The sequence below is a fragment of the Pangasianodon hypophthalmus genome, chromosome 4 (genome assembly GCF_027358585.1).
Source record: "Pangasianodon hypophthalmus isolate fPanHyp1 chromosome 4, fPanHyp1.pri, whole genome shotgun sequence".
Taxonomy (NCBI): domain Eukaryota; kingdom Metazoa; phylum Chordata; class Actinopteri; order Siluriformes; family Pangasiidae; genus Pangasianodon; species Pangasianodon hypophthalmus.
Window position 1 is genome coordinate 27,168,929 of NC_069713.1, and position 25,121 is coordinate 27,194,049.

The following is a 25,121-nucleotide window of genomic DNA, read 5'->3' on the forward strand; positions in this document are numbered from 1 at the left end:
CTGCCCAGGGAGTGTTTTACACACACACACACACACACATACAGACACTACATTAAATACCTGCCCAGTGAGTGTTTTTTACACATACACACACACACTGCTTTAAATACCTGCCCAGTGAATGTTTTACACACACACATACACACTGCTTTAAATAACTGCCCAGTGAGTGTTTTACACACACACACACACACAGACTGCTTTAAACACCTGCCCAGTGATTTTTTATTTTTCCATGCAACCACACACCCACATACACACACACACAAACACACACTGCTTTAAACACCTGCCAGTGAGTTTTTTACACACACACACACACACTGCTTTAAATACCTGTCCAGTGAATGTTTTTGTTTTTGTCCAGTGAATGTTAGTGTTTTACACACACACACAGACACACACACACACACTGCTTTAATTGCCTGCCCAATATACCTGCCCAGTAAGTGTTCTACACACGCACACACACACACACACACACACACAGACTGCTTTAAATACCTGCTCAGTGAGTATTTTGCACATATACACAAACACACACACTGCTTTAAATACTTGGCGAGTGAATGTTTTACACACACACACACAGACACACACACACACAAACACACACTGCTTGAAATACCTGCCCAGTGAGTGTTTTACACACACATACACAAACACAAACACACACACAAACACACACAGACACACACACACTGCTTTAATTAACTGCCCAGTGAATGTGTTACACACACACACAGACAGACACTGCTTTAAACACCTGCCAGTTAGTGATTTACACCCACACACACACACACACCGCTTTGAATACCTGCCCAGTGTTTTACACACACACAGACACACACACAACCATTGCTTTAAATACCTGCCCAGTGTGTTTCACACACATACATACACCCACACACACACACACACACGCACACTTCTTTAAACTCCTGCCAGTTAGTGTTTTACACACACACACACACACACACACACACTGCTTTAAATACCTGCCCAGTGTTTTACACACAGACACACACACACAAACATTGCTTTAAATACCTGCTCAGTGTGTTGTACACACAAACGTACATGCACACACACACACACACACACACACACACACACTGCTTTAAGTACCTGCCCAGTGTGTTTTACACACACACACAGACACACACACATACTGCTTTAAGTACCTGCCCAGTGATTTTTTATTTTTCCATGCAACCACACACAGACACACACACACTGCTTTAAATACCAGCCGACTGAGTGTTTTGCACACACACAGCTTTAAATGCCTGCCCACTGAGTGTTTTACACACACACACACACACAGACACACACACAAACATTGCTTTAAATACCTGCCCAGTGAGTGTTTTAAACACACACACACACACACTGCTTTAAATACCTGCCCAGTGAGTGTTTTTGCTCACACAAACACACACACACACACTGCTTTAAATACCTGCCCAATGAGTGTTTTACACACACACACACAAACACAGCTTTAAATATCTGCTCAGTGAGTGTTTTACACACAGACACAGACACACTGCTTTAAATATCTACCCAGTAAATGTGTTACACACACAAACACACACACACACACACATACACAGACACACTGATTTAATTACCTGCCCAGTGAGTGTTTTACACACACACACACACACTGCTTTGAATACCTGTTCAGTGAGTGTTTTACACACACATACACACAGACACAGAAACACTGATTTAAATACCTTGCCAGTGAGTGTTTCACACACACACACACACACACATTCTGCTTTAAATATCTGCCCACTGAATGTTTTGCACAGACACGCACAGACACACACACACACACTGCTTTAAATAACTGCCCATTGAGTGTTTTACACACAAACACACAGACACACCCTGCTTTAAATACCTGCCAAGTGAGTATTTTACATGCAAACACAAACACACACACACACGTTGCTTTAAATATCTGCCCAGTGAGTGTTTTACACACACACACACACACACAGACACTGCTTTAAGTAACTGTCCAGTGAGTGTGTTACACACACACATAGCTTTAAATACCTGCCCAGTGAGTGTTTTACACACACACACACACACACACACACACAGACACTGCTTTAAGTACCTGTCCAGTGAGTGTTTTACACGCAACCACCCACACACAAACACGCACTGCTTTAAATGCCCGCCCATTGAGTGATTTACACACACACACACACACACACACACACACTGCTTTTAATACCTGTTCAGTGAGTGTTTTACACACACACACACACACACAGAGACTACATTAAATACCTGCCGAGTGAGTGTTTTTTACACACTCATTGCTTTAAATACCTGCCCAGGGAGTGTTTTACACACAGGCACCGGCACAGGCACACACACACACACAATGCTTTAAATACCTGCCCAGTGACTGTTTTACACACACACACACACACATACAGACACTACATTAAATACCTGCACAGTGAGTTTTTTTTACACATACACACACACACACAAACACACACACTGCTTCAAATACCTGCCCAGTGAATGTTTTACACACACACATACACACTGCTTTAAATAACTGCCCAGTGAGTGTTTTACACACACACACAGACACACACACACACACACACACTGCTTTAATTACCTGCCGAGTGAATGTTTTACACACACACACACACACACACACACACAGACTGCTTTAAACACCTGCCCAGTGATTTTTTATTTTTCCATTCAACCACACACCCACATACACACACACACAAACACACACTGCTTTAAACACCTGCCAGTGAGTTTTTTACACACACACACACACACACATGCACTGCTTTAAATACCTGTCCAGTGAATGTTTTACACACACACGCACTGCTTTAAATATCTGCCCAGTGAGTGTTTTACACACACACACACACACACACACACACAGACACTGCTTTAAATACCTGCCCAGTGAATGTTTTACACACACACTGCTTTAAATATCTACCCAGTAAATGTTTTACACACACACTGCTTTAATTACCTGGCCGGTGAATGTTTTACACACACACACACACAGACTGCTTTAAATACCTGACCAGTGAGTGTTTAGCACACACACACACTGTTTTAAGTACCTGTCCAGTGAATGTTTTACACACACACACACACACACACACACACACTGCTTTAAATACCTGCCCAGTGAATGTTTTACACGCAAACACACACACACACACACACACACAAAACACACACACACACTGCTTTAAATAACTGCCCAGTGAATGTTTTACACACACACACACACACACACACACAGCTTTAAATACCTGCCCAGTGAGTATTGTACATGCAAACACAAACACACACTCACACGTTGCTTTAAATACCTGCCCAGTGAGTGTTTTACACACACACACACACACACACAGACACTGCTTTAAGTACCTGTCCAGTGAGTGTTTTACACACACACACACACACACACTGCTTTAAATACCTGCCGAGTGTTTTACACACACAGACACACACACAAACATACAGTTTTAAGTACCTGCCCAGTGATTTTTTTATTTTTCCATGCAACCACACACACACACACACACACACACACACACACACACACACACACTGCTTTACATGCCTGCCCAGTGTTTTTTTATTTTTCAATGCAACCAAACACACACTGCTTTAAATACCTGCCAAATGAGTATTTTACACACACACACACACACACACACACACACACTGCTTTAAATACCTGCCCAGTGAGTGTTTTACACCCACAAACTGCTTTACATACCTGTCCGTTGTTTTTTTTATTTTTCAATGCAACCACACACACACACACACACACTGCTTCAAGTACCTGCCCAATGAGTATTTTACACACACACACACACACACACACAGACAGACACACAGACACACACACAAACATTGCTTTAAATAACTGCCTAGTCAGTGTTTTACACACACTGCTTTAAATACCTGCCCACTGAGTGTTTTACACACACACACACACACACACACACATACACACACACACAAACACACTGCTTTAAATGCCTGCCCAGTGAGTGTTTTACACACACACATACACACACTGCTTTAGATGCCTAAGCGGTGAATGTTTTGCACACACACACACACACACACACACACACACACACTGCTTTAAGTACCTGTCCAGTCAATGTTTTAGACACACACCCACACACACACACACTGCTTTAAATACCTGCCCAGTGAATGTTTTACACGCAAACACACAGAGACACACACACTGTTTTAAATACCTGCCCTGTTTTACACACACACACAAACACAGCTTTAAATATCTGCTCAGTGAGTGTTTTACACACAGACACAGACACACTGCTTTAAATATCTACCCAGTAAATGTTTTACACAAACACACACACACACACACACACACACACACTGCTTTACATACCTGTTCAGTGAGTGTTTTACACACACACACACACACACAGACACACTGATTTAATTACCTGGCCAGTGAGTGTTTTACACACACACATACACACACTGCTTTAGATCCCTAACCAGTGAATGTTTTGCGCACACACACACACACACACTGCTTTAAGTACCTGTCCAGTGAATGTTTTAGACACACACACACACACACACACACACACTGCTTTAAATACCTGCCCAGTGAATGTTTTACACGCAAACACACAGACACACACTCCTTTAAATACCTGCCCAATGAGTGTTTTACACACACACACACAGACACACTGCTTTAAATACCTGCCGAGTGTTTTACACACACACAGACACACACACAAACATACAGCTTTAAGTACCTGCCCAGTGATTTTTTATTTTTCCATGCAACCACACACACACAGACACTGCTTGAAATACCTGCCCAGTGAGTGTTTTACACACACATACACAAACACACACACACACACACACACAAACACACACAGACACACACACACTGCTTTAATTAACTGCCCAGTGAATGTGTTACACACACACACACACACACACACAGACAGACACTGCTTTAAACACCTGCCAGTTAGTGATTTACACACACACACACACACACACACCGCTTTGAATACCTGCCCAGTGTTTTACACACACACAGACACACACAACCATTGCTTTAAATACCTGCCCAGTGTGTTTCACACACATAGATACACCCCCACACACACACGCACACTTCTTTAAACTCCTGCCAGTTAGTGTTTTACACACACACACAGACACACACACACACACTGCTTTAATTGCCTGCCCAATATACCTGCCCAGTAAGTGTTCTACACACGCACACACACACACACACACACACACAGAGACTGCTTTAAATACCTGCTCAGTGAGTATTTTGCACATATACACAAACACACACACTGCTTTAAATACTTGGCGAGTGAATGTTTTACACACACACGCACACACACACACACAAACACACACTGCTTGAAATACCTGCCCAGTGAGTGTTTTACACACACATACACAAACACACACACACACACACACAGACACACACACACTGCTTTAATTAACTGCCCAGTGAATGTGTTACACACACACACACACAGACAGACACTGCTTTAAACACTTGCCAGTTAGTGATTTACACACACACACACACACACACCGCTTTGAATACCTGCCCAGTGTTTTACACACACACAGACACACACACAACCATTGCTTTAAATACCTGCCCAGTGTGTTTCACACACATACATACACCCACACACACACACACGCACACTTCTTTAAACTCCTGCCAGTTAGTGTTTTACACACACACACACACACACACACACTGCTTTAAATACCTGCCCAGTGTTTTACACACAGACACACACACACAAACATTGCTTTAAATACCTGCTCAGTGTGTTTTACACACAAACGTACATGCACACACACACACACACATACACACACACACACTGCTTTAAGTACCTGCCCAGTGTGTTTTACACACACACACAGACACACACACATACTGCTTTAAGTACCTGCCCAGTGATTTTTTATTTTTCCATGCAACCACACACAGACACACACACACTGCTTTAAATACCAGCCGACTGAGTGTTTTGCACACACACAGCTTTAAATGCCTGCCCACTGAGTGTTTTACACACACACACACACACACACACACACAAACATTGCTTTAAATACCTGGCCAGTGAGTGTTTTAAACACACACACACACACACTGCTTTAAATACCTGCCCAGTGAGTGTTTTTGCTCACACAAAAACACACCCTGCTTTAAATACGTGCCCAGTGAATGTTTTGCACGCAAACACACAGACACACACACACTGTTTTAAATACCTGCCCAATGAGTGTTTTACACACACACACACAAACACAGCTTTAAATATCTGCTCAGTGAGTGTTTTACACACAGACACAGACACACTGCTTTAAATATCTACCCAGTAAATGTGTTACACACACAAACACACACACACACACATACACAGACACACTGATTTAATTACCTGCCCAATGAGTGTTTTACACACACACACTGCTTTAAATACCTGCCCAGTGAGTGTTTTTTGCACACCCACACACACACACACACACAGCTTTAAATAACTGCCCATTGAGTGTTTTACACACAAACACACAGACACACCCTGCTTTAAATACCTGCCCAATGAATGTTTTGCACAGACACACACACTGCTTTAAGTACCTGTCCAGTGAATGTTTTACACACACACACACAAACACACACACAGACTGCTTTAAATACCTTCCCAGTGAATATTTTACATGCAAGCACACACACACAAAACACACACACACTGCTTTAAATACCTGCCCAGTGAATGTTTTAAACACACACACACACACACACAGCTTTAAGTACCTGCCAACTGAGTATTTTACATGCAAACACAAACACACACACATGTTGCTTTAAATATCTGCCCAGTGAGTGTTTTACACACACACACACACACAGACACTGCTTTAAGTAACTGTCCAGTGAGTGTGTTACACACACACACAGCTTTAAATACCTGCCCAGTGAGTGTTTTACACACACACACACACACACACACAGACACTGCTTTAAGTACCTGTCCAGTGAGTGTTTTACACGCAACCACCCACACACAAACACGCACTGCTTTAAATGCCCACCTTGTGAGTGTTTTACACACACACACACACACAGCTTTAAATACCCGCTCATTGAGTGATTTACACACACACACACACACACACACACACACACTGCTTTTAATACCTGTCCAGTGAGTGTTTTACACACACACACACACACACACACACAGAGACTACATTAAATACCTGCCGAGTGAGTGTTTTTTACACACTCATTGCTTTAAATACCTGCCCAGGGAGTGTTTTACACACAGGCACCGGCACAGGCACACACACACACACAATGCTTTAAATACCTGCCCAGTGACTGTTTTACACACACACACACACACACACATACAGACACTACATTAAATACCTGCCCAGTGAGTGTTTTTTACACATACACACACACACTGCTTTAAATACCTGCCCAGTGAATGTTTTACACACACACATACACACTGCTTTAAATAACTGCCCAGTGAGTGTTTTACACACACACACACACACAGACTGCTTTAAACACCTGCCCAGTGATTTTTTATTTTTCCATGCAACCACACACCCACATACACACACACACAAACACACACTGCTTTAAACACCTGCCAGTGAGTTTTTTACACACACACACACACACACACACACTGCTTTAAATACCTGTCCAGTGAATGTTTTTGTTTTTGTCCAGTGAATGTTAGTGTTTTACACACACACACACAGACACACACACACACACTGCTTTAATTGCCTGCCCAATATACCTGCCCAGTAAGTGTTCTACACACGCACACACACACACACACACACACACACAGACTGCTTTAAATACCTGCTCAGTGAGTATTTTGCACATATACACAAACACACACACTGCTTTAAATACTTGGCGAGTGAATGTTTTACACACACACGCACACACACACACACACACAAACACACACTGCTTGAAATACCTGCCCAGTGAGTGTTTTACACACACATACACAAACACAAACACACACACAAACACACACAGACACACACACACTGCTTTAATTAACTGCCCAGTGAATGTGTTACACACACACACACAGACAGACACTGCTTTAAACACCTGCCAGTTAGTGATTTACACCCACACACACACACACACCGCTTTGAATACCTGCCCAGTGTTTTACACACACACAGACACACACACAACCATTGCTTTAAATACCTGCCCAGTGTGTTTCACACACATACATACACCCACACACACACACACACACGCACACTTCTTTAAACTCCTGCCAGTTAGTGTTTTACACACACACACACACACACACACACTGCTTTAAATACCTGCCCAGTGTTTTACACACAGACACACACACACAAACATTGCTTTAAATACCTGCTCAGTGTGTTGTACACACAAACGTACATGCACACACACACACACACACACACACACTGCTTTAAGTACCTGCCCAGTGTGTTTTACACACACACACAGACACACACACATACTGCTTTAAGTACCTGCCCAGTGATTTTTTATTTTTCCATGCAACCACACACAGACACACACACACTGCTTTAAATACCAGCCGACTGAGTGTTTTGCACACACACAGCTTTAAATGCCTGCCCACTGAGTGTTTTACACACACACACACACACAGACACACACACAAACATTGCTTTAAATACCTGCCCAGTGAGTGTTTTAAACACACACACACACACACTGCTTTAAATACCTGCCCAGTGAGTGTTTTTGCTCACACTAACACACACACACACACTGCTTTAAATACGTGCCCAGTGAATGTTTTGCACGCAAACACACAGACACACACACACTGTTTTAAATACCTGCCCAATGAGTGTTTTACACACACACATACACACACTGCTTTAGATGCCTAAGCGGTGAATGTTTTGCACACACACACACACACACACACACACACACTGCTTTAAGTACCTGTCCAGTCAATGTTTTAGACACACACCCACACACACACACACACTGCTTTAAATACCTGCCCAGTGAATGTTTTACACGCAAACACACAGAGACACACACACTGTTTTAAATACCTGCCCTGTTTTACACACACACACAAACACAGCTTTAAATATCTGCTCAGTGAGTGTTTTACACACAGACACAGACACACTGCTTTAAATATCTACCCAGTAAATGTTTTACACAAACACACACACACACACACACACACACACTGCTTTACATACCTGTTCAGTGAGTGTTTTACACACACACACACACACACACAGACACACTGATTTAATTACCTGGCCAGTGAGTGTTTTACACACACACATACACACACTGCTTTAGATCCCTAACCAGTGAATGTTTTGCGCACACACACACACACACACACTGCTTTAAGTACCTGTCCAGTGAATGTTTTAGACACACACACACACACACACACACACTGCTTTAAATACCTGCCCAGTGAATGTTTTACACGCAAACACACAGACACACACTCCTTTAAATACCTGCCCAATGAGTGTTTTACACACACACACACAGACACACTGCTTTAAATACCTGCCGAGTGTTTTACACACACACAGACACACACACAAACATACAGCTTTAAGTACCTGCCCAGTGATTTTTTATTTTTCCATGCAACCACACACACACAGACACTGCTTGAAATACCTGCCCAGTGAGTGTTTTACACACACATACACAAACACACACACACACACACACACAAACACACACAGACACACACACACTGCTTTAATTAACTGCCCAGTGAATGTGTTACACACACACACACACACACAGACAGACACTGCTTTAAACACCTGCCAGTTAGTGATTTACACACACACACACACACACACACCGCTTTGAATACCTGCCCAGTGTTTTACACACACACAGACACACACAACCATTGCTTTAAATACCTGCCCAGTGTGTTTCACACACATAGATACACCCCCACACACACACGCACACTTCTTTAAACTCCTGCCAGTTAGTGTTTTACACACACACACAGACACACACACACACACTGCTTTAATTGCCTGCCCAATATACCTGCCCAGTAAGTGTTCTACACACGCACACACACACACACACACACACACAGAGACTGCTTTAAATACCTGCTCAGTGAGTATTTTGCACATATACACAAACACACACACTGCTTTAAATACTTGGCGAGTGAATGTTTTACACACACACGCACACACACACACACAAACACACACTGCTTGAAATACCTGCCCAGTGAGTGTTTTACACACACATACACAAACACACACACACACACACACAGACACACACACACTGCTTTAATTAACTGCCCAGTGAATGTGTTACACACACACACACACAGACAGACACTGCTTTAAACACTTGCCAGTTAGTGATTTACACACACACACACACACACACCGCTTTGAATACCTGCCCAGTGTTTTACACACACACAGACACACACACAACCATTGCTTTAAATACCTGCCCAGTGTGTTTCACACACATACATACACCCACACACACACACACGCACACTTCTTTAAACTCCTGCCAGTTAGTGTTTTACACACACACACACACACACACACACACTGCTTTAAATACCTGCCCAGTGTTTTACACACAGACACACACACACAAACATTGCTTTAAATACCTGCTCAGTGTGTTTTACACACAAACGTACATGCACACACACACACACACATACACACACACACACTGCTTTAAGTACCTGCCCAGTGTGTTTTACACACACACACAGACACACACACATACTGCTTTAAGTACCTGCCCAGTGATTTTTTATTTTTCCATGCAACCACACACAGACACACACACACTGCTTTAAATACCAGCCGACTGAGTGTTTTGCACACACACACACACACACACCCTGCTTTAAATACCTGCCCAATGAATGTTTTGCACAGACACACACACTGCTTTAAGTACCTGTCCAGTGAATGTTTTACACACACACACACAAACACACACACAGACTGCTTTAAATACCTTCCCAGTGAATATTTTACATGCAAGCACACACACACAAAACACACACACACTGCTTTAAATACCTGCCCAGTGAATGTTTTAAACACACACACACACACACACACAGCTTTAAGTACCTGCCAACTGAGTATTTTACATGCAAACACAAACACACACACATGTTGCTTTAAATATCTGCCCAGTGAGTGTTTTACACACACACACACACACAGACACTGCTTTAAGTAACTGTCCAGTGAGTGTGTTACACACACACACACAGCTTTAAATACCTGCCCAGTGAGTGTTTTACACACACACACACACACACATACAGACACTGCTTTAAGTACCTGTCCAGTGAGTGTTTTACACGCAACCACCCACACACAAACACGCACTGCTTTAAATGCCCACCTTGTGAGTGTTTTACACACACACACACACACAGCTTTAAATACCCGCTCATTGAGTGATTTACACACACACACACACACACACACACTGCTTTTAATACCTGTCCAGTGAGTGTTTTACACACACACACACACACACACACAGAGACTACATTAAATACCTGCCGAGTGAGTGTTTTTTACACACTCATTGCTTTAAATACCTGCCCAGGGAGTGTTTTACACACAGGCACCGGCACAGGCACACACACACACACAATGCTTTAAATACCTGCCCAGTGACTGTTTTACACACACACACACACACACACATACAGACACTACATTAAATACCTGCCCAGTGAGTGTTTTTTACACATACACACACACACTGCTTTAAATACCTGCCCAGTGAATGTTTTACACACACACATACACACTGCTTTAAATAACTGCCCAGTGAGTGTTTTACACACACACACACACACAGACTGCTTTAAACACCTGCCCAGTGATTTTTTATTTTTCCATGCAACCACACACCCACATACACACACACACAAACACACACTGCTTTAAACACCTGCCAGTGAGTTTTTTACACACACACACACACACACACACACTGCTTTAAATACCTGTCCAGTGAATGTTTTTGTTTTTGTCCAGTGAATGTTAGTGTTTTACACACACACACAGACACACACACACACACTGCTTTAATTGCCTGCCCAATATACCTGCCCAGTAAGTGTTCTACACACGCACACACACACACACACACACACAGACTGCTTTAAATACCTGCTCAGTGAGTATTTTGCACATATACACAAACACACACACTGCTTTAAATACTTGGCGAGTGAATGTTTTACACACACACACACACACACACAAACACACACTGCTTGAAATACCTGCCCAGTGAGTGTTTTACACACACATACACAAACACAAACACACACACAAACACACACAGACACACACACACTGCTTTAATTAACTGCCCAGTGAATGTGTTACACACACACACACAGACAGACACTGCTTTAAACACCTGCCAGTTAGTGATTTACACCCACACACACACACACACCGCTTTGAATACCTGCCCAGTGTTTTACACACACACAGACACACACACAACCATTGCTTTAAATACCTGCCCAGTGTGTTTCACACACATACATACACCCACACACACACACACACACGCACACTTCTTTAAACTCCTGCCAGTTAGTGTTTTACACACACACACACACACACACACACTGCTTTAAATACCTGCCCAGTGTTTTACACACAGACACACACACACAAACATTGCTTTAAATACCTGCTCAGTGTGTTGTACACACAAACGTACATGCACACACACACACACACACACACACACTGCTTTAAGTACCTGCCCAGTGTGTTTTACACACACACACAGACACACACACATACTGCTTTAAGTACCTGCCCAGTGATTTTTTATTTTTCCATGCAACCACACACAGACACACACACACTGCTTTAAATACCAGCCGACTGAGTGTTTTGCACACACACAGCTTTAAATGCCTGCCCACTGAGTGTTTTACACACACACACACACACAGACACACACACAAACATTGCTTTAAATACCTGCCCAGTGAGTGTTTTAAACACACACACACACACACTGCTTTAAATACCTGCCCAGTGAGTGTTTTTGCTCACACTAACACACACACACACACTGCTTTAAATACGTGCCCAGTGAATGTTTTGCACGCAAACACACAGACACACACACACTGTTTTAAATACCTGCCCAATGAGTGTTTTACACACACACACACAAACACAGCTTTAAATATCTGCTCAGTGAGTGTTTTACACACAGACACAGACACACTGCTTTAAATATCTACCCAGTAAATGTGTTACACACACAAACACACACACACACACACATACACAGACACACTGATTTAATTACCTGCCCAGTGAGTGTTTTACACACACACACACACACACACACACACTGCTTTGAATACCTGTTCAGTGAGTGTTTTACACACACATACACACAGACACAGAAACACTGATTTAAATACCTTGCCAGTGAGTGTTTTACACACACACACACACACACACATTCTGCTTTAAATATCTGCCCACTGAATGTTTTGCACAGACACGCACAGACACACACACACACACTGCTTTAAATAACTGCCCATTGAGTGTTTTACACACAAACACACAGACACACCCTGCTTTAAATACCTGCCCAATGAATGTTTTGCACAGACACACACACTGCTTTAAGTACCTGTCCAGTGAATATTTTACATGCAAGCACACACACACAAAACACACACACACTGCTTTAAATACCTGCCCAGTGAATGTTTTAAACACACACACACACACACAGCTTTAAATACCTGCCAAGTGAGTATTTTACATGCAAACACAAACACACACACACACGTTGCTTTAAATATCTGCCCAGTGAGTGTTTTACACACACACACACACACAGACACTGCTTTAAGTAACTGTCCAGTGAGTGTGTTACACACACACATAGCTTTAAATACCTGCCCAGTGAGTGTTTTACACACACACACACACACCCACACACAGACACTGCTTTAAGTACCTGTCCAGTGAGTGTTTTACACGCAACCACCCACACACAAACACGCACTGCTTTAAATGCCCGCCCATTGAGTGATTTACACACACACACACACACACACACACACACACACACTGCTTTTAATACCTGTCCAGTGAGTGTTTTACACACACACACACACACAGAGACTACATTAAATACCTGCCGAGTGAGTGTTTTTTACACACTCATTGCTTTAAATACCTGCCCAGGGAGTGTTTTACACACAGGCACCGGCACAGGCACACACACACACACAATGCTTTAAATACCTGCCCAGTGACTGTTTTACACACACACACACACACACATACAGACACTACATTAAATACCTGCACAGTGAGTGTTTTTTACACATACACACACACACACAAACACACACACTGCTTCAAATACCTGCCCAGTGAATGTTTTACACACACACATACACACTGCTTTAAATAACTGCCCAGTGAGTGTTTTACACACACACACACACACACACACTGCTTTAATTACCTGCCGAGTGAATGTTTTACACACACACACACACACACACACACACACAGACTGCTTTAAACACCTGCCCAGTGATTTTTTATTTTTCCATTCAACCACACACCCACATACACACACACACAAACACACACTGCTTTAAACACCTGCCAGTGAGTTTTTTACACACACACACACATGCACTGCTTTAAATACCTGTCCAGTGAATGTTTTACACACACACGCACTGCTTTAAATATCTGCCCAGTGAGTGTTTTACACACACACACACACACACACACACAGACACTGCTTTAAATACCTGCCCAGTGAATGTTTTACACACACACTGCTTTAAATATCTACCCAGTAAATGTTTTACACACACACTGCTTTAATTACCTGGCCGGTGAATGTTTTACACACACACACACACACAGACTGCTTTAAATACCTGACCAGTGAGTGTTTAGCACACACACACACTATTTTAAGTACCTGTCCAGTGAATGTTTTACACACACACACACACACACACACACACACTGCTTTAAATACCTGCCCAGTGAATGTTTTACACGCAAACACACACACACACACACACACACAAAACACACACACACACTGCTTTAAATAACTGCCCAGTGAATGTTTTACACACACACACACACACACACAGCTTTAAATACCTGCCCAGTGAGTATTGTACATGCAAACACAAACACACACTCACACGTTGCTTTAAATACCTGCCCAGTGAGTGTTTTACACACACACACACACACACACGCACACAGACACTGCTTTAAGTACCTGTCCAGTGAGTGTTTTACACACACACACACACACACACACACACACACACACTGCTTTAAATACCTGCCGAGTGTTTTACACACACAGACACACACACAAACATACAGTTTTAAGTACCTGCCCAGTGATTTTTTTATTTTTCCATGCAACCACACACACACACACACACACACACACACACACACTTCAATGCAACCAAACACACACTGCTTTAAATACCTGCCAAATGAGTATTTTACACACACACACACACACACACACTGCTTTAAATACCTGCCCAGTGAGTGTTTTACACCCACAAACTGCTTTACATACCTGTCCGTTGTTTTTTTTATTTTTCAATGCAACCACACACACACACACACAGACTGCTTCAAGTACCTGCCCAATGAGTATTTTACACACACACACACACACACAGACAGACACACAGACACACACACAAACATTGCTTTAAATAACTGCCTAGTCAGTGTTTTACACACACTGCTTTAAATACCTGCCCACTGAGTGTTTTACACACAGACACACACACACACACATACACACACACACAAACACACTGCTTTAAATGCCTGCCCAGTGAGTGTTTTACACACACACATACACACACTGCTTTAGATGCCTAAGCGGTGAATGTTTTGCACACACACACACACACACACACACACACACACTGCTTTAAGTACCTGTCCAGTCAATGTTTTAGACACACACCCACACACACACACACACTGCTTTAAATACCTGCCCAGTGAATGTTTTACACGCAAACACACAGAGACACACACACTGTTTTAAATACCTGCCCTGTTTTACACACACACACAAACACAGCTTTAAATATCTGCTCAGTGAGTGTTTTACACACAGACACAGACACACTGCTTTAAATATCTACCCAGTAAATGTTTTACACAAACACACACACACACACACACACACACTGCTTTACATACCTGTTCAGTGAGTGTTTTACACACACACACACAGACACACTGATTTAATTACCTGGCCAGTGAGTGTTTTACACACACACATACACACACTTCTTTAGATCCCTAACCAGTGAATGTTTTGCGCACACACACACACACACACTGCTTTAAGTACCTGTCCAGTGAATGTTTTAGACACACAAACACACACACACACACACACACACTGCTTTAAATACCTGCCCAGTGAATGTTTTACACGCAAACACACAGACACACACTCCTTTAAATACCTGCCCAATGAGTGTTTTACACACACACACACAGACACACTGCTTTAAATACCTGCCGAGTGTTTTACACACACACAGACACACACACAAACATACAGCTTTAAGTACCTGCCCAGTGATTTTTTATTTTTCCATGCAACCACACACACACTGCTTTAAATACCTGCCCAGTGAGTGTTTTACACACACACACACACACACACACACACACACACACAAACTGCTTTAAATACCTGCCCAGTGAGTGTTTTACACCCACAAACTGCTTTACATACCTGCCCAGTGTTTTTTTTTTTTCAATGCAACCACACACACACTGCTTTAAATACCTGCCCAATGAGTATTTTACACACACACACACACACACACACACACACACTGCTTTAAATAACTGCCCAGTGATTTTTTATTTTTCCATGCAACCACACACCCACATACACACACACAAACACACACTGCTTTAAACACCTGCAAGTGAGTTTTTTACACACACACACATACACACACACACGCACTGCTTTAAATACCTGTCCAGTGAATGTTTTACACACACGCACTGCTTTAAATATCTGCCCAGTGAGTGTTTTACACACACACACACACACACACACACAGACACTGCTTTAAATACCTGCCCAGTGAATGTTTTACACACACACTGCTTTAAATATCTACCCAGTAAATGTTTTACACACACACTGCTTTAATTACCTGGCCGGTGAATGTTTTACACACACACACACACACACAGACTGCTTTAAATACCTGCCCAGTGAGTGTTTAGCACACACACACAGACACACACACACACTGCTTTAAGTACCTGTCCAGTGAATGTTTTACACACACACACACACACACACACACACACACACACACTGCTTTAAATACCTGCCCAGTGAATGTTTTACACACACACACACAGCTTTAAATACCTGCCCAGTGAGTGTTTTACACACACACACACACACACACACACACACACAGACACTGCTTTAAGTACCTGTCCAGTGAGTGTTTTACACGCAACCACCCACACACAAACACGCACTGCTTTAAATGCCCGCCTTGTGAGTGTTTTACACACACACACACACACACACACACACACACACTGCTTTAAATACCTGCCCAGTGAATGTTTTACACTCAAACACACAGACACACACACTGCTTTAAATACCTGCCCAATGAGTGTTTTACACACACACACACACACACTGCTTTAAATACCTGCCGAGTGTTTTACACACACACAGACACACACACAAACATACAGCTTTAAGTACCTGTCCAGTGATTTTTTTATTTTTCCATGCAACCACACACACACACACACTCACACACACACACTGCTTTACATGCCTTCCAAGTGTTTTTTTTATTTTTCAATGCAACCACACACACACTGCTTTAAATACCTGCCCAATGAGTATTTTACACACACACACACACACACACACACACACACACACTGCTTTAAATACCTGCCCAGTGAGTGTTTTACACCCACAAACTGCTTTACATACCTGTCCAGTGGTTTTTTTATTTTTCAATGCAACCACACACACACACACACACACTGCTTCAAGTACCTGCCCAATGAGTATTTTACACACACACACACACACACACACACACACACACAGACACACACACAGACACACACACAAACATTGCTTTAAATAACTGCCTAGTCAGTGTTTTACACACACTGCTTTAAATACCTGCCCACTGAGTGTTTTACACACACACACACATACACACACACACACACAAACACACTGCTTTAAATGCCTGCCCAGTGAGTGTTTTACACACACACATACACACACTGCTTTAGATGCCTAAGCGGTGAATGTTTTGCACACACACACACACACACTGCTTTAAGTACCTGTCCAGTCAATGTTTTAGACACACACCCACACACACACACACACACTGCTTTAAATACCTGCCCAGTGAATGTTTTGCGCACACACACACACACACACACTGCTTTAAGTACCTGTCCAGTGAATGTTTTAGACACACACACACACACACACACACTGCTTTAAATACCTGCCCAGAGAATGTTTTACACGCAAACACAGAGACACACACTCCTTTAAATACCTGCCCAATGAGTGTTTTACACACACACACACACACACACACACACTGCTTTAAATACCTGCCGAGTGTTTTACACACACACAGACACACACACAAACATACAGCTTTAAGTACCTGCCCAGTGATTTTTTTATTTTTCCATGCAACCACACACACACACACACACACACACACACACTGCTTTACATGCCTGCCCAGTGTTTTTTTTTTATTTTTCAATGCAACCACACACACACTGCTTTAAATACCTGCCCAATGAGTATTTTACACACACACACACACACACTGCTTTAAATACCTGCCCAGTGAGTGTTTTACACCCACAAACTGCTTTACATACCTGCCCAGTGTTTTTTTTTTCAATGCAACCACACACACACTGCTTTAAATACCTGCCCAATGAGTATTTTACACACACACACACACACTGCTTTAAGTACCTGTCCAGTCAATGTTTTAGACACACACCCACACACACACACACACACACACACACACACTGCTTTAAATACCTGCCCAGTGAATGTTTTGCACACACACACACACACACTGCTTTAAGTACCTGTCCAGTGAATGTTTTAGACACACACACACACACTGCTTTAAATACCTGCCCAGAGAATGTTTTACACGCAAACACACAGACACACACTCCTTTAAATACCTGCCCAATGAGTGTTTTACACACACACACACACACACACTGCTTTAAATACCTGCCGAGTGTTTTACACACACACAGACACACACACAAACATACAGCTTTAAGTACCTGCCCAGTGATTTTTTATTTTTCCATGCAACCACACACACACACACACACTGCTTTAAATAACTGCCCAGTGAGTGTTTTACACAGACACACACACATATACACACTGCTTTCAATCCCTATCCAGTGAATGTTTTGCGCACACACACACATAAAACACACACACACAGCTTTAAATACCTGCCCAGTGAGTATTTTACATGCAAACGCAAACACACACACACACACACGTTGCTTTAAATACCTGCCCATTGGGTGTTTTACACACACACATACACACACACTGCTTTAAGTACCTGTCCAGTGAGTGTTTTACACACAAACACACAGACACACACACATAGCTTTAAATACCTGCTCATTGAGTGATTTACACCCACACACACACACTGCTTTAAATACCTGCCGAGTGTTTTACACACACACACAGACACACACAAACATACAACTTTAAGTACCTGCCCAGTGATTTTTTATTTTTCCATGCAACCACACACACACACACACACACACACACACACACACACACACACAAACTGCTTTAAATACCTGCCCAGTGAGTGTTTTACACCCACAAACTGCTTTACATACCTGCCCAGTGTTTTTTTTTTCAATGCAACCACACACACTGCTTTAAATACCTGCCCAATGAGTATTTTACACACACACACACACACACACAGCTTTAAATAACTGCCCAGTGAGTGTTTTACACAGACACACACACATATACACACTGCTTTCAATCCCTATCCAGTGAATCTTTTGCACACACACACACACACACACATAAAACACACACAAACAGCTTTAAATACCTGCCCAGTCAGTATTTTACATGCAAACGCAAACACACAGACACCCACACATAGCTTTAAATACCTGCTCATTGAGTGATTTACACACACACACACACACACACACACACACACACACTGCTTTAAATACTTGCCCAGTGAATGTTTTACAAGCAAACACACACACACACACACAAAACACACACACACTGCTTTAAATACCTGCCCAGTGAATGTTTTACACCCACACACACACACAGACACTGCTTTAAGTACCTGTCCAGTGAGTGTTTTACACGCAACCACCCACACACAAACACCCACACACATAGCTTTAAATACCTGCTCATTGAGTGATTTACACCCACACACACACACTGCTTTAAATACCTGCCGAGTGTTTTACACACACACAGACACACACACAAACATACAGCTTTAAGTACCTGCCCAGTGATTTTTTATTTTTCCATGCAACCACACACACACACACACACTGCTTTAAATAACTGCCCAGTGAGTGTTTTACACAGACACACACACATATACACACTGCTTTCAATCCCTATCCAGTGAATGTTTTGCGCACACACACACATAAAACACACACACACAGCTTTAAATACCTGCCCAGTGAGTATTTTACATGCAAACGCAAACACACACACACACACACGTTGCTTTAAATACCTGCCCATTGGGTGTTTTACACACACACATACACACACACTGCTTTAAGTACCTGTCCAGTGAGTGTTTTACACACAAACACACAGACACACACACATAGCTTTAAATACCTGCTCATTGAGTGATTTACACCCACACACACACACTGCTTTAAATACCTGCCGAGTGTTTTACACACACACACAGACACACACAAACATACAACTTTAAGTACCTGCCCAGTGATTTTTTATTTTTCCATGCAACCACACACACACACACACACACACACACACACACACACACACACACAAACTGCTTTAAATACCTGCCCAGTGAGTGTTTTACACCCACAAACTGCTTTACATACCTGCCCAGTGTTTTTTTTTTCAATGCAACCACACACACTGCTTTAAATACCTGCCCAATGAGTATTTTACACACACACACACACACACACAGCTTTAAATAACTGCCCAGTGAGTGTTTTACACAGACACACACACATATACACACTGCTTTCAATCCCTATCCAGTGAATCTTTTGCACACACACACACACACACACATAAAACACACACAAACAGCTTTAAATACCTGCCCAGTCAGTATTTTACATGCAAACGCAAACACACAGACACCCACACATAGCTTTAAATACCTGCTCATTGAGTGATTTACACACACACACACACACACACACACACACACACACTGCTTTAAATACTTGCCCAGTGAATGTTTTACAAGCAAACACACACACACACACACAAAACACACACACACTGCTTTAAATACCTGCCCAGTGAATGTTTTACACCCACACACACACACAGACACTGCTTTAAGTACCTGTCCAGTGAGTGTTTTACACGCAACCACCCACACACAAACACCCACACACATAGCTTTAAATACCTGCTCATTGAGTGATTTACACCCACACACACACACTGCTTTAAATACCTGCCGAGTGTTTTACACACACACAGACACACACACAAACATACAACTTTAAGTACCTGCCCAGTGATTTTTTATTTTTCCATGCAACCACACACACACACACACACACACACACACACAAACTGCTTTAAATACCTGCCCAGTGAGTGTTTTACACCCACAAACTGCTTTACATACCTGCCCAGTGTTTTTTTTTTTCAATGCAACCACACACACTGCTTTAAATACCTGCCCGATGAGTATTTTACACACACACACACACACACACACACAGCTTTAAATAACTGCCCAGTGAGTGTTTTACACAGACACACACACATATACACACTGCTTTCAATCCCTATCCAGTGAATCTTTTGCACACACACACACACACACACACACACATAAAACACACACAAACAGCTTTAAATACCTGCCCAGTGAGTATTTTACATGCAAACGCAAACACACACACACACACGTTGCTTTAAATACCTGCCCATTGGGTGTTTTACACACACACATACACACACACTGCTTTAAGTACCTGTCCAGTGAGTGTTTTACACGCAAACACACAGACACCCACACATAGCTTTAAATACCTGCTCATTGAGTGATTTACACACACACACACACACACACACACACACACTGCTTTAAATACTTGCCCAGTGAATGTTTTACAAGCAAACACACACACACACACACAAAACACACACACACTGCTTTAAATACCTGCCCAGTGAATGTTTTACACACACACACACACACACAGACACTGCTTTAAGTACCTGTCCAGTGAGTGTTTTACACACAAACACACACACACTGCTTTAAGTACCTGTCCAGTGAGTGTTTTACACACAAACACACAAACACACACACATAGCTTTAAATACCTGCCCAATGAGTGTTTTACACAGGCACACACAGACACACACACTCACAAACACTGCTTTAAATATGTGCCCAGTGACTGTTTTACACACACACACAAAACACACACTGCTTTAAATACCTGCCCACTGATTTTTTTACACACATTCACACACACTGCTTTAAATATCTGCCCAGCGAATGTTTTACACACACACACACACAAACACACACACACACACACACTCACACTGCTTTAAATACCTGTCCAGTGAGTGTTTTACGCACACAAACTGCTTTAAATACCTGCCCAGTGAGTGTTTTACACCCACAAACTGCTTTACATACCTGCCGAGTGTTTTTTTTATTTTTCAATGCAACCACACACACACTGCTTTAAATACCTGCCCAGTGACTGTTTTACACACACACACACGCACACCGACACTGCTTTAAATATCTGCCCAATATGTCTGACAATGTCAGACGCACACACACACAAAACACACACACTGCTTTAAATATTTGCCCAGTGACTGTTTTACACACACAGAAAACACATACACACTCCTTTAAATACCTGCCCAGTGAGTGATTTACACACACACACACACACACACACACATACACACACACACTGCTTTTAATACCTGTCCAGTGAGTGTTTTACACACACACACACACACACACACACAGTGACTACATTAAATACCTGCCGAGTGAGTGTTTTTTACACATACACTGCTTTAAATATCTGCCCAGTATATCTGCCCAGTGAGTGTTTTACACACACACAAACACACACACACACACACACACACACTGCTTTAAATACCTGCCCAGTGAGTGTTTTACACACAGGCACCGGCACAGGCACACACACACACACACACACACACAATGCTTTAAATACCTGCTCAGTGACTGTTTTACACACACACACACACACACACACACATACAGACACTACATTAAATACCTGCCCAGTGAGTGTTTTTTACACATACACACACACACACACACACACACACACACAAACACACAAACTGCTTTAAATACCTGCCCAGTGAGTGTTTTACACCCACAAACTGCTTTACATACCTGCCCAGTGTTTTTTTTTATTTTTCAACCACACACACACTGCTTTAAATACCTGCCCAATGAGTATTTTACACAGCCACACATACATATACACACTGCTTTCAATCCCTATCCAGTGAATGTTTTGCACACACACACACACACACATATAAAACACACACACACAGCTTTAAATACCTGCCCAATGAGTATTTTACATGCAAACGCAAACACACACACACACACACGTTGCTTTAAATACCTGCCCATTGGGTGTTTTACACACACACACACACACTGCTTTAAGTACCTGTCCAGTGAGTGTTTTACACACAAACACACAAACACACACACATAGCTTTAAATACCTGCCCAGTGAGTGATTTACACACACACACACACACACACACACACTGCTTTTAATACCTGTCCAGTGAGTGTTTTACACACACACACACACACACACACACACACACAGTGACTACATTAAATACCTGCCGAGTGAGTGTTTTTACACATAAACTGCTTTAAATATCTGCCCAGTATATCTGCCCAGTGAGTGTTTTACACACACACAAACACACACACACACACACTGCTTTAAATACCTGCCCAGTGAGTGTTTTACACACAGGCACCGGCACAGGCACACACACACACACACACACACACACACACAATGCTTTAAATACCTGCCCAGTGACTGTTTTACACACACACACACACATACAGACACTACATTAAATACCTGCCCAATGAGTGTTTTACACAGGCACACACAGACACACACACTCACAAACACTGCTTTAAATATGTGCCCAGTGACTGTTTTACACACACACACAAAACACACACTGCTTTAAATACCTGCCCACTGATTTTTTTACACACATTCACACACACTGCTTTAAATATCTGCCCAGCGAATGTTTTACACACACACACACACACAAACACACACACACACTCACACTGCTTTAAATACCTGTCCAGTGAGTGTTTTACGCACACAAACTGCTTTAAATACCTGCCCAGTGAGTGTTTTACACCCACAAACTGCTTTACATACCTGCCAAGTGTTTTTTTTATTTTTCAATGCAACCACACACACACTGC

General features: G+C 42.4%; 1 protein-coding gene across 1 annotated transcript in view; it reads left to right on the top strand.

Annotated features, from left to right (window-relative positions):
- nfatc4 (nuclear factor of activated T cells 4) overlaps nt 1-25,121 on the top strand; it is a 49,305-nt gene that overhangs the window by 21,935 nt on the left and 2,249 nt on the right. The window lies entirely within an intron of this gene.